Raw genomic sequence first — 13,212 nt, 5'->3', positions numbered from 1 at the left:
CACGGAGCTAGCCAAGTAAGAATAAAGTTGGTCGCCAGTGTACGATAGTCTGTTTGGCCATTTAGTATGTAAGTCTACCTTTGCATTCATTATTCAAATACATGTTATCGTAGGTCATCTGAGGTGTCATAATATGCAAATATGGGTCCATAATGTCTAGCAATTTAACTTTTGTTGTAAACACATATTTTAATCATGCTTTACAACGACAAGAACACTCAGTTGTTCAATTTGTGCAAACTTCATACTATATTAATGCAAGCTTCATTACATGTCTATGTTTACAAGTGAATGCTCATGGGCTACACATATTACACCTAAACAAGCATGTTTGGTATCTCTTGGAACAGCTAGCATTGTAGGAAATGGTTCGTTGTATTAGAAAGAGTTTGCAAAGCCTCGCTCTAAACTCTATAAGTGTGAAGGGTTTAGGTCGCGTGCTGCCATGGATAAATACATTGACAAAAGGGATATGTGTGTAAGAGACACACGAAAAGATCCCTACTAAGGCGCACCGCAGACCTGAGTGGTATTAAATCCTGATCTATGAATGCGCTACACATACAACATATAAACTTTATTGTTGATTAAAATAAATCTTAAAAACCTAAAGCTACTGATATGTCTTGCCTCTCAGTAAATCGACAAGTATGCCTTCCAGTATGCCACTAATTACTGATCCTCCTCTTGAAAGATCCCTTAGGATGAGGTATTAATATACCTTTATAGTCCCATATAATGTAGAGAGGGAGATAAGTAGTTGGCTAGGTATATATGAGTATGTAGATAGGTAGTGATAAGTGATCAGAAATTGGTCCCTAGAGTGTAAGTATGGACATACACCTTGTCTGGGGACTGTGAGTGCAGGGAAAGTTCTTGGCATATATATGTGTATGTTTGTACTAATGTTTATACAGCCGTGCCACTTCGACACATACGTAAATGCGTATGTATATCAAGAGTCACAAAGTGTCTATCAGACTCTATGTAGTAATAGTATCGACTCCTGGCTGCTATCCCAAGTGTAGATGCTCACAACTTTCACCAGAAGCTGCTTCCAACTATATACCGCTGTGTGGTGCTTTAAGCAGGTACGTATAGTATGTTATCACTTACTGGGCTGCCACTATGTAATAATGTAGTTCCAAGTTTTAATCATATAGTAATGCCAGATAGAGACACGTCTCATGTGCTATGCTCTAGTAGTGTGGCTGCTGCAGCTCTGACAAATAGTGTGTGTTTGTGTCTATGCTGTAGAGATGGGTCACACTGTGTGATCTATGATACATGTTGTCAAATCATATATTTGATCGTGCACTTATCCCTGCGCAAAAATTTAGCCTAGATCACATGTTAGTGATGCCCGCGGGTCCGCAGTATTGATACACAACTCGGTGCTCTAATGTAGACGTAGTAGGTTAATACCAGCGTGTACCCGTCGCCGTCAGTCACAGCTATACAGCTTAATCCTCAGTTGGGGATCGCATATCAAGTGTAAGCTATATATATATATATCAATGATCGTTGTATTGTATAAGCTGGAACACCCAGTTGTCTGGCGGTGTAAGGACGCGCGGCTATATCAGGACGTGGATGACCTCCCGCAGGATAGCGCGATAAAAATATCGATCAGAGCTTGTTGCAAGAACTAGTCATTTTTGCAGAGATTTTAACAGTTATGCTGTGCACCTCAATAATCTTTGCGGGATCGCCCGCTTGTGTGATACGTAGTAGTATGGCGGTATAAGCCGTGTAAGAGCGTGCAGCTATTTTTAGCAGATGGGTGGTCTCCCGTAATGTGGCATTGTTAAACTATCAGTCAACAATCATCTCTAGGAAATAATCCTATCTTATATACTGAGGACAGTGGCACAGTGCTTAGAGTAACTTTATTAAAAACGTAGCATCATATAACCCGACGTGACGTCCGTTTCGTCGCCTACTGCGACTTCATCTGGGGTGGGCGTAGCCGCGTCTCTGTCGGCCCCTTTATTCGATTACGTTGCTATAGCAACCTAGAGACGCTATTGCGAGCATGCTATGTAGTGGTGATTTGAGTGTACTGCAGCTTGCAGCCTGTGATAGAAGATAGTGAAGCACATATAATAGACGATAATGGTGGACTGACATTAATGTTATTCAACTGCTGAAAGACCTGAGGTCCCTTCTAGGTGTATAAAGTCTGCCCAATATTTAAATCAGCCCTGTATGTCTCCTCATTAATATCAGTCCACCATTATGGTCTATTATATGTGCTTCACTATCTTCTATCACAGGCTGCAAGCTGCAGTACACTCAAATCACCACTACATAGCATGCTCGCAATAGCGTCTCTAGGTTGCTATAGCAATGTAATCGTATAAAGGGGCCGACAGAGACGCGGCTACGCCCACCCCAGATGAAGTCGCAGTAGGCGACGAAACGGACGTCACGTCGGGTTATATGATGCTACGTTTTTAATAAAGTTACTCTAAGCACTGTGACACTGTCCTCAGTATATAAGATAGGATTCTTTCCTAGAGATGATTGTTGACTGATAGTTTAACAATGCCACATTACGGGAGACCACCCATCTGTTAAAAATAGCTGCACGCTCTTACACGGCTTATACCGCCATACTACTACGTATCACACAAGCGGGCGATCCCGCAAAGATTATTGAGGTGCACAGCATAACTGTTAAAATCTCTGCAAAAATGACTAGTTCTTGCAACAAGCTCTGATTGATATTTTTATCGCGCTATCCTGCGGGAGGTCATCCACGTCCTGATATAGCCGCGCGTCCTTACACCACCAGACAACTGGGTGTTCCAGCTTATACAATACAACGATCATTGATATATATATATATATAGCTTACACTTGATATGCGATCCCCAACTGAGGCTTAAGCTATATAGCTGTGACTGACGGCGACGGGTACACGCTGGTATTAACCTACTACGTCTACATTAGAGCACCGAGTTGTGTATCAATACTGCGGACCTGCGGGCATCACTAACATGTGATCTAGGCTAAATTTTTGCGCAGGGATAAGTGCACGATCAAATATATGATTTGACAACATGTATCATAGATCACACAGTGTGACCCATCTCTACAGCATAGACACAAACACACACTATTTGTCGGAGCTGCAGCAGCCACACTACTAGAGCATAGCACATGAGACGTGTCTCTATCTGGCATTACTATATGATTAAAACTTGGAACTACATTATTACATAGTGGCAGCCCAGTAAGTGATAACATACTATATGTACCTGCTTAAAGCACCACACAGCGGTATATAGTTGGAAGCAGCTTCTGGTGAAAGTTGTGAGCATCTACACTTGGGATAGCAGCCAGGAGTCGATACTATTACTACATAGAGTCTGATAGACACTTTGTGACTCTTGATATACATACGCATTTACGTATGTGTCGAAGTGGCACGGCTGTATAAACATTAGTACAACCATACACTATATATGCCAAGAACTTTCCCTGCACTCACAGTCCCCAGACAAGGTGTATGTCCATACTTACACTCTAGGGACCAATTTCCAATCACTTATCACTACCTATCTACATACTCATATATACCTAGCCAACTACTTATCTCCCTCTCTACATTATATGGGACTATAAAGGTATATTAATACCTCATCCTAAGGGATCTTTCAAGAGGAGGATCAGTAATTAGTGGCATACTGGAAGGCATACTTGTCGATTTACTGAGAGGCAAGACATATCAGTAGCTTTAGGTTTTTAAGATTTATTTTAATCAACAATAAAGTTTATATGTTGTATGTGTAGCGCATTCATAGACCAGGATTTAATACCACTCAGGTCTGCGGTGCGCCTTAGTAGGGATCTTTTCGTGTGTCTCTTACACACATATCCCTTTTGGTTCGTTGTATTAGTAAGAATTAACGTCATATATTTTTTATGTATTTCAAGCGCGGACAAGTTCAGCATCCAAAACAGAAAAGTGGAAACAAATACTACTTGGTGTGAATGCGTGTGGGAATCGTGTCAGGGACCGGAATAATTGTCGCAAGAGATTTGACGATATTAGGGCAAAATTTAAAAGAAAAATACAACAACAACGCTTGCATGCTTCTGGCACTGGAGGTGGCCCGCTAGCACAACGTCTCATCTTAACTCCATTGGAGGAGCAGCAGCAGCAGCAGCTTCAGGAAAAATTACTTCCCGTCGTCGTTGAGGGTTTGGCCGGTGACAGAGATATTGGAATTTATTCGTCAGAATTTCCACCAGGTGAGAAATGTTACTGTACTAGGCGTGTCGTAGGTTACAGTTATTTTCTTTATTTCTGCTGCTATTTATACTTTCTTCCCAATAGAAGCATACCTACATCTATATATGTATATATGTCTCTCTCTCTCTATATATATATATCTATCAATATATATTTATATTTCGTTGTCCTACTACAATCACTAAATAATATATAACGTGGCACTGCATGCTCATTTGCATGTCATCTCCCACAATCCTTTGCTGCAGTGCAAGCAATTTATGCTTGCCGAATATGGGGAACAACAGGGTTGCACACATGTCTAAGACATGCAAATGAGCAAACATTAATATGTACTGTTGCAGTACATACATATATATATAATAGTAATTTATATTGAATTTATTTAACACCTACAAACACGACATTACTGCCTCTTCAAATCATGAATCGAAGATATTGCATGCAACGGCCAACAAACATCACTTGCACTAACATATTTGCTTTTGTTTAGAAATAGGTTCTTTTTTGCTTCATCTCATATACAGAGAGCATAATGAGGCACACGTTGCATATGTTATTTAATTATGTTCATAGGTAGCACACTTCAGACTACTATTTAGCTCATCTACCATTGTGTTCAAGCAGCTGCAATTAATATGTCATCACAGCATACACGTGAACTCAGGGGTGGGGTTGTGCACACAGCCAAATAACAGGGTCATGTTAGGGTCAACTTTGTTGACATCATTTTCTGCTGCTTGAATTAATTGAAAGGTCAGGGTGATTTTAGTTTTTGGGGGAGGGACTACAGTTCTTAAAACCTGACAAGCTAAACAGAAGTTAATCACAGTCATTTGAAATGGTAACTCTATGTACAAATTCACCCACCAAACCATTATGTATCAAACCGTACGTTACACATTCCTTCACTCAGATCTATTGTTCAACTTATATCAACACCACATTATCACACCAGTAGCATCTGTGAGCGACACACTGCATGTGTTATGTTGTTGAGTGGCAGCCATATTCAGGCCTGCAACAGCTTCTATTAATGTAGCACACATATCCTGTAACAAAAACAATAACTTTTCCAATATTACCTACTTAATGATAAGCATTGTAAACGTTGATCTCATGATAGTGATGTACATTATTATTGTGATATTACTGCACAACATATGCAGGGTATGTCCAATATTCATTATATTTTGCTAACGCATTACTGCATAAACATTGTATGTTGTATGTTAATGAAGTAAAAAGTCCAAAGTACACTGGCATGTACATTGTTATTAAAACAAATAATGTTCAGTTTGCCACACACATTTTCAGTTCATGAAGTGATGCTGTTAGTTAGCCATAAATACTCAAGATACACTAACTCAATGTTCATTATGTACACATGTCCATTAACAACTGATGTTATTGTTGTATATAGTTGCTCCTGGAGGACATGTGTCACCTGAGACTGAACAAGTGTCTTCACCGGGGTCATGCAGCTCATCGCACCTGGAAGTAGAGTGTATGAGGTGCAGGAATATAATATGTTCATTTATATATGTTATGTTGTAATGTTAATTAATTGTTTTTGACATGTTATTTAAATTGGATCACTTAGTGTCATTGAAAATGAAGTTTTTTTAAGAGAACATGTATTGTGTTTGTGATGTAAAGTATCATGTAGGAGTTGTGAGGTTTGGACAACCTTTCATTCATTCTTATTTCACACTGAGTCCAAACATAATTCTTAAGTCAAGGTACATTTTAATGTGACGTCATAAAATGTATGGAAACATGTTAGGTGTTAGTTGTTATCACAGTGTATAATTACATAGTAAAAAAGCAGACATTAGCATGCCATTTCATCATGTGTTCATTTATTTTTAGAACATGATGATGCCAAGATGATGCCATGAAGAGGTTCCTATTCAAAGAGTAACACAGGCCATTCCTCCAGCAAGTTACACATACGCAGCAATAGCAGATTCTGAAGAAAAAATTGTTGAAGCAGAAAATCGTCGCCATTCAAATCTGATGTCAGTGCACGAAAGGATGATATCACTGCAGGAAGAAACAATATCACAATTGTCACATCTCCACAGAGTCTTCATTGAAGTTCCTAAACAGATACAAAAATTAAACACGACATTAGAAGCAGTAGTTGTTCAGCTAACCCAAGCTAATCACTTGAGAATGACTACAACAGCACATCATTTCAACTTTAACCCATCAGAGGAAGGATCTTTAGATGCTGCTACTTTTTCACCCCATGCATCTGATCTTCATTCCCCATGTCGGGATGTTACCGGTACAGTAGCTGAAAGTTCTGTGCATGTTCCTCTCAACATTTAACCACTGCCACCTGTAGAAAGTCTGGAGCTGACACCTACAAAGGAGGCACCAAAAAGAAAAATGCACAAGCAGTTACTATTGACCAGTTTTTGGAAACAAACTAAAAAACACAAACATGAAACGGAACAAGCATCAGTTGTGCACTGTGTACCAACTTGTTCACAAGTGTCACAGGCCACAAGCCCTGCCCGTGAAGTGTCACAGGCCACAAGTCCTGCCCGTGAAGTGTCACAGGCCACAAGTCCTGACCGTGAAGTGTCACAGGCCACAAGTCCTGACCGTGATATGTCACAGGCCACAAGTCCTGACTGTGAAGTGTCACAGGCCACAAGTCCTGACCGTGAAGTGTCACTGCCCACAAGCCCTGCCCATGAAGTGTCACAGGCCACAAGCCCTGCCCGTGAAGTGCCACAGGCCAGTCAAACTGGCTCTGTTTTGCTTAAAGTTGTTGCCAAACGTAAAAAAAAACCCAACCGACAACAAGCAGGCCTGTGACTCCGTCTCAAAAGGAAAAAAAAGAATAACTTTTCTAATTAAGTAAATCTGTATTTGGCCTTGTGTTGTTGACTTGAGATTATCTAATGAATATTGTATGTATGATCAAGACCTGTTGTTTCCAAACATTCAAGTATGTCCTTGTACACGTGAAGGTTTGGAAATGTTCACAGTCCGAATGAATGCATAATGTAATTAATATTTATGTATTAATCATCTGTTCAGTAATGGTCCAACATTACACAGTTGCAATGTTTAGAGAAGCTGACATTCACTTAGCTACAAAACATTGTATTTGGGTGTGTTTGGTAAATAATTTAGGTAGTCATTGCATGTTAATAGTATTCACATGCAAGTAAAAAAAAATATCTATTTAACTGCTAACATCTTAAATTTCAGTTTAGAGCAGGATTAACTGTAAACTATTACTTACCTTCATCTTCCTTGAAGCTTCTTAATGTTGTCCTTTCATCATGTATGAGTACTGGTTACAATAACATATCTGTGAATGTGTAGTAATATATATGTATTATCTATGTATATATGTACACACACACAGTGTATAACTAATGATAGATAGATAGATAGATAGATAGATAGATAGATAGATAGATAGATAGATAGATAGATAGATAGATAGATAGATAGATAGATATGATGCTTTCTTGTGAAAACACAGTATTGAAATAAAACAGGCCTTATGTTAGTGAAATATACATGATCTGACCCTTTAACAATATGGGCCTAATATCATGAAGCACATAATTCACTCACCTTGATCACCATTTTAATAGTTTTCAAACAAGGCCTACTTACTGCCATCAATATGTTCAGTCTAGAACTGGATTAAATAGATATATTATATGTTGTAACACTACAGGCCTTGTAAACTCACAAAAGGCCTTGTTTGATGTTAACTCCAAATTGGACACTGCTGACTCTAATAGGCCCTCAAACATACTTACCCTATAATGTTTAAACCTTTAAATAAGTGTCAGCAATATAACAATCCCTGTTTACATATAAGGCCTTAAATACAGTAACACACACACACACACACACACACATATATATATATATATATATATATATATATATATATATATATATATATATATATATTTCATTGTTGGTTTTATATATATATATATATATATATATATATATATATATATATATATATATATACACACACAGATAGTCAAAATGTGTGAGACAGACAGAGAGTTAACCAGACAGAAAGATACACACACTGAAACGTGGAACAAAAGACAGAGAGAAAAACATTAGCAGGTGTGTTTATATCTCATTATGTCAGTGTAGGCAGTATTTTCATAATGCCAACACTAGATTTTCTCACCCACATTGTTTTTTAATTAAAATCGTACCCTTGTTTTGAGAATGTAGATTACGGGAAAAACAATTACACTTTCACTGTGAAATTGCTATCTTATCCCAAATAATGTGTGCCAATTATTTCTACACATTCGAATTGGTGCTTGAAAAAAGGAGTGCAGCATTGAAATTGTACTGCACCGACACACTTTATTCGAGCAAATACCCAGTATGTACCTGGCAGATACCTGGAATGCGCCGCTCCTCACCTCTGACAAGCCCCGTTGCATTTGCCTTCCCAGCCTGGGTTCATGCCTGGCTGACGGGCGGCTGATCTGTTAAATGATAATGATTAGGATTTAATAGGCTGCAATGCTTCGCGTGTCTACCAGATGGCATAAATTCATGAATTGTAATGCAGTATATATATATATACTGTGCAGTATTGCAGCCAGCAGGAATAAAATGCTTAAATCCCTGCCTGGAAAATAACCCAATGTACTCGGGCAGAAAACAGTCACAAACCTCAATACACCCGGGTATACCCGAATTCGTGGGACTAGCCGAGCTCGAATAAAGTGTGTCGCCAGTGTATAGCGACCTTGGCAAAAGCCACAAAAGATAACATTTAAATAGTTTCAAATTCAGCAGAAGAAAACTTCAACTCCTGATTCACACATTATTTGAGACGCAGCAATGGCAGACCAGATAACTTTGAACACGCATCCGCACAAACCTTACAAAATAATGATAGCAGAGGCTATCATCTCAACTGCACAACACAAAGTCAACATTGGGGTAATCTATGACTTGATCAGAAGTAAATATCCATATTACCAAGACCCATGCCGCGCTGAAAATTTTAAATCATCTGTACGATTCACTTTAACAACAAATGAGTTATTTGAACGTGTCCATGATAACCTACAGGAAAGGTATGGATTTTGTCAGATTACACCACAATTTATACTTACCATGGAACATGGCACATATGTTCTGATAAATAGCATATTTATTCCTAATACCAATAGCAATGGATCGGCTACTATTGTTCCGTATGAATCGATACCTGTTGCAATATCTGCACCCTCCATTCCTGAAGCACATATGCAAGAGGAACGTAACTATTATGATGTGTTTCTCAACCTTTTTGGTCAAAACCCATTTGAATGGCAAAACCAAGAACTGTACGTACCTCCGGACGTATCGTTTGAAGAAGGCAGTGCCGATTCCTATGAGCGCCTCATGGAGATGTGTCTCCTACAGGATTCAATGGTTGCCTCAACCATGGATGAAAATGCAGTGTTTTTCTGGAGCGACCAGTTGCAGCCAAACGAAATGTTACTTCTAGAAGAATGGTAAATATAATAATCGTTATGCGTTGACTCACCGTTAAAAGTTGTAACTTTTAAATATCCACCATTTGTACGCTAAATGCGTGGATACAGTGTAACATTGCAGACAGCATTACATGTAGCGTTCACAAACACATTGTTTCCTATTACAATATACTACAACCAGATACCTTTGTACACATTGCTAACGGAGAAAATATACCTAGTTTCCTATATCTTAAAACATATCATTGCAACATGTTACCCTAACTGTAACACACACCTCTTTGTTTATCATGCAACATCTAAAAAAAAAAGAGGGTCGGCCACATATGACGTGGGACCCTTGTCATGTGCCAAGGCGTTCTTAAAAAGGATTACGGATGTAAGCCACGCCCCCAACCGACGTGCGCGCGTCAAAGCCTATTGGCTGTGTCCGTTTGTTATCGGTTACTGCACTGTTTCATGCGCGCGCGTCTGTGTTTGTGGCCGTGCACCTGCAGTAGGCCAATGTGAATTCAGTGGGAGGAGTGTTTGCATGCACTTAACGCTGCCTTAACATGACGTCACACGTATTGTATTCGCTCATTGGCTGCTCTGCCGTTGTTTCCGTCCGCACACGTCCGTTTTAAAAGATTATAGAAGTACGTGTTCAGAACTAATTTTGTTTCGCGTTCATTGGATTTCAAATACATATTATATGCTTAATGCTAGTAACAACATGTATTGAACACACAGCGTACACATTGTTTAGCGCATGCGCTAACACTTAGTCGAGCCAATCGTGAAGTGCGTGCTCAAATTAAGATTTGTGCGCACATTATTATGTATACAGGCAACGGAAATATCATATCCATAGTTATGCCTGCAACGCAATTAACAAAAGGAAACATAATGATGTTTACTTGTAACCTTGCACTTCTAACATATAAGTGAATTACGCGTGGATAAACACAATCATATAGAGATGTGTAACGCGTTGTAATGGCTACACATATATAAAGGTGCCATCTGTGACCATCATGTGTTTGCTGTATTTCAGAGATGTCGGGGAAGAATCAATGGGATCAATGTATGATTTCAGAAGAGTCAAACGTTATATGAAATGATTGTGAGGAGGAGCGACCGACTAATATACTACATATGCAACAATTTTTATAATGCTTGTAGCGCATATTAAAACAATACAAAATGTGATCGGGTTATGCCTATATTTCATAAACACTTAATTAGCATAATGATGTTGCTAAACAGTGCATTTTTTAAATTTTATATGTGTACTTTATTTTTTACTAAAATTATATGCCATGCTCTGTTTAATATATAACAACCAATCCCACTCTGCAAACACATTTGTGTAGTATATTGTATAATGGGACGTATGACTGTAGAAAGTATGTAAAGGAGACTTAAAAGCAAGTAGCCATTTCATGTAAAAGTTCTCATGTTACATGGGGATGTTGTTTTAATAGTTTTGGAGTGTGGCAAAAAAAAATTATGTCAACATGTAGTACTCAACTATAATGCATGAATTTATGAAAATGAGGTACTGATATTGTAAACATGTAAGTTTCTGTGTATATTTCATTTAGCAAACTAACTATAGTTTACTGTGTTTAGTAAACGTTCAACACATACAGAGTAAAGTTAGTATGATGATATAAGCTAACATAATAAACCTGATGTTATCATTTGACGGTGTTATACATGCATCATACACAAATGGATACAGACACAAACAGTGGTCTTGAAATGTGTGCCTATGCAAATGTGAACGTGATTTACGTTCATATGTTGACACTACTTGTAAATGATCTTCATAATAATGATGAACTGACGTGTATGACATTCCAACTATATTACCAACATTGTCATTGGGTGAAATTAATTATGCAAAATTACTAATACATTTTATAAATATTTTGCTTTGTGTTAACAGTTTGACACTTGTTACATGTAGGTCACATCAACACACATGTGTGACTTATACATACACATGTGACAATGTCAAAATAATCTTTACAATTCATTGATACCATTACTAATCACATACATTGCAACATACAAGATGTACAAAGCATTGGTGTGATTACAGGCATTCATGTATGGAGTGTTATGATCACTCATGTGCATCCGTGGTTATTCACCTCCTCTAAGCAAAACACTAGCAGCATTTATCCCCTTCTCTCCACCCACCCCTACATTAGAATAATGGAATTTTTAAGGGTACATACATTAAATGTGATGTCACTAATAATTTTCACATACAATGCACATGAAACATCAAGAGTATGTAAACGCATGTACATGATAGAGAAACGAGATGTATGTAAGATTTCAAGTTGACAACTATGTTGGGTTTATACATCCTATAATTATACGTATATAGAGGTAGGCACATCTTATGACAGATGTCAGTTCATATACATACCATGATCAGTCATAGAGGAGATATACCTATAAAAAAATAGAACAATACTTAAATTGCAAAAATTGACATGACATCTTCATTAACGTAAGCAACACACCAAAGTGTCTATTTGGTGTTACATATGAAACACCATGTATATTTTGTAACATAAAAAATGAAAAGCTGCCTGGTGTACACATCATATTGATGCACATGTAACAGTGTAACAATAAGATTGTATGTAAACATACTGCAAGAATGAATGACTATGGCCATACTCTGTGTATTGTGTTTGCATAATCCACAACACAATGTAACGAAATTACTCGTATGTAACACTTGTTGTATTCACATACACACAACTAGTTTACATTCGAAGAAGGATTATATAACCTGTGCAAGAATAACATACCGGTGCCACATGCCTTTGTCCACAGAGAAGAGAAAAGTGTGCTACCCATATTCATCTGTGTCCTAACAGAAGGTTATTATAACAAATATAGTGTTAATATAACATAATGAATATATCAAAGTAGTACTAGGAACATATATGTATTTACTTACATGAAAAAAAAGAAATTATGACATTCTGGCGTGTCTCGGCACCACTGGCTGTATGTTCATTTTCAGCTGGTACATTGGTGAGATGCTCCTCTACCAAAGCCTGACCTATTTCTGTATGTACATTATGTCTGAGTGCCACATTGTGCAAAATGCAACAGGCAATTATAATATCAGACACTTTTTGTGGATTATATTGAAGAGCCCCAACAGTTCTGTCGAGACACCTAAATCTGGTCTTGAGTAGGCCAAATGTCCTCTCTATAACAGATCGCGTAGATATATGGGCAGCATTGTACCTCTCCTCTGCTTCAGTTTGAGGGTTTAGCACCGGAGTCAAGAGCCACGGCCTAATTCCGTATCCTGAGTCACCTATAATCAATGGAGCACATAAGGTAACATTAGTGATAACATTCTAAAATAAAATCATTCCTAAACAAAAATTAGTTTTGTGTTACAACATCCAAATATGTACTCAC

Source organism: Ascaphus truei, chromosome 4 (genome assembly GCF_040206685.1).
Source record: "Ascaphus truei isolate aAscTru1 chromosome 4, aAscTru1.hap1, whole genome shotgun sequence".
Classification (NCBI taxonomy): Eukaryota; Metazoa; Chordata; class Amphibia; order Anura; family Ascaphidae; genus Ascaphus; species Ascaphus truei.
The sequence above is the reverse complement of the archived record's forward strand: the minus strand, read 5'-3'. Positions refer to the sequence as shown.